The sequence below is a fragment of the Pollicipes pollicipes genome, unplaced genomic scaffold (assembly GCF_011947565.3).
Source record: "Pollicipes pollicipes isolate AB1234 unplaced genomic scaffold, Ppol_2.1 Scaffold_3087;HRSCAF=3621_pilon_pilon_pilon, whole genome shotgun sequence".
NCBI classification, from domain to species: domain Eukaryota; kingdom Metazoa; phylum Arthropoda; class Thecostraca; order Pollicipedomorpha; family Pollicipedidae; genus Pollicipes; species Pollicipes pollicipes.
Window position 1 is genome coordinate 19,823,875 of NW_023596225.1, and position 2,252 is coordinate 19,826,126.

Sequence of the window (2,252 nt, forward strand, 5' to 3'; positions counted from 1 at the left end):
AGCTCTGAACTATGCCGCATAAAAACGAGCCGCATTGCCCTCCGGAAACCAAGTGCTTCACTGCTGTGAATTGAACACATGCCGCACTCGGGCGTCAACCAAGGGATGACGGGTGGACGCGCTCCCCTATGTTGAAACAGGAGGGCATCGTCCCCTCCCATCAAGATCGACATTAAACAAGAACGTAAGTAACAGCCATGCAAAACTGTACTCCGCTGAAACTGCTCGCGTTATTGGCAACTGTATGATAAAGTGTAGATATGGTTCCAAACAAAGACAAATTAATTGGAAATGGAAAACCTATTTGCTAAAGAGTGATGGGCTTAGAACCAGTTACATTTTTACTTCGCGACAGCGCTAAACTCATTGAAAATAATTTGGCTGCGCACAAGTTAATGTGGGTATGTAGATAACGCCAAAGATAGGTGCGTAAACGGAACGGTCTTGCGTTCAGGGGCAGTGTGGACACAACCAGAAGGCTGATCCAAACACTGCGTCACCGGCATTGCCCAATCGCGTGCAGATGTAAGGTGACCACATTTGGCGACTGCAATGGGACTGTGGACACAACCAGAAGGCTGATCCAAACACTGCGTCACCGGCATTGCCCAATCGCGTGCAGACGTAAGGTGACCACATTTGACGACTGTAATGGGACTGCGGACACAAACAGAAGGCTGATTCAAACACTGCGTCACCAGCATTGCCCAATCGCGCGCAGATGTAAGGTGACCACATTTGGCGACTGTAATGGGGCTATGGACACTTAGGTGGTTGTCGCTTTAAAGCCAATACGGGACGAAGGATCCGGTGATTAGGCTGGCAGATACAAAACAAGGCTGTTGAATAAATAAAGCAATGGAAGTTAAATAGTGGTTGGAACTGGTCAGCGTGTAGGCGAGTAATGTTTCTATCTCATGTATGGCGACGACAGAGGTGAATCAATGTATGGGGAGATGGGGTGGGTTTCCAGGCATGATTAAATACCCTCCCTACTCATGTCAAGGTTGAGACTTTAGGCGTGCATGACTGGGAGCTTAGAACTTAACCTCACTGTCGTCAATGTAAGATATAAATTACCGTCAACTTTGGTGTCCCACGAATCAGCCGCATGAGGGTGGTGGTGGTGGCAGCGGTGAAAAAGGTATTTTACGTCACCGACGCCTGGGCGTAGGAACAGGGGGGCTAGGGGGCCCCATGACCCCTCCCAACTTTTCTAGGTGGAGGGGGCTACAATGTTAACTGCCCCCCCCCCCCCCCTCCACTTTTCAGATGAAGACTGCATTTGGCTTACTTTCGCACTACATTGAACATGCATGCCGATTTACCTAGTTCACCAGCCATTTCCCTTAAGATGCGTTATCTTTTTCGTTTGCTCATTGGCCATCGCTTAGTGTTACAGCCACAAGGCCGACGCCGCACGACCTGGAGACTGCAACGCCAGGCGTCGAGGCCGTTATTGCTAGGACTTGCGAGCACGCATGTTCAACACCATTTTACGTAATTTTCTTATCATTAATCAGCTCTGACAGGACCTTGAACATTTCAAGACGAACATGGATTAGCGATGTTAATATAGATTAGGAACCCCATGTCATCTATAATCTACAGTCAGTGAGAATAAGTATCTCGGAAGAACACAGAAAAACGCGGAATTTGAGTCAAAACGAGGAACATATCGATCTACAATCTACCTTCGCGATGTCCGCAATATTTGTAGAACCCAGATAAAATTGACAAGCTTCTGAATTCTATCCAACTAACCATTGTAAATTAAGGGCGCCGGTAATTTCTTCCATGCGGTCGTTCAACGACTGATTTCTGCAGTTTATTGACCTCAAAATGCTAGCAGATTTAAGCTCAAGGTAGCTCCTGGTTTCTGTTCTGGTTGCAAGGGTAAAAATAACAATAAAACGAAGAAAACCGTGTCACTTGTTAACAATAAAGTTATATCCGGGGATTTTGGGGGGGGGGGGGATCACCATAAGACGGGCTCCTATCAACCTTGTGTTCCTCCTGGGCAAGGCTCTGGCTACGCCCCTGCCAACACACAAAAGCAGATCAAGTCGTAGACATTGCATGATGGGCGATGAAGTGTCCGTTGGGCCAATTCATACCTCAGGCAGACAGCTTCCCGGAGGCTATTTTTCTGCGATGGTGTGGTGTGAGGGAAGATGATTCGGAAAAAGATTCTGTTGCAGTTGTCCAACACGTGTTTCATACACCATGTGGTAGTAACGCCGGTCCAAAAG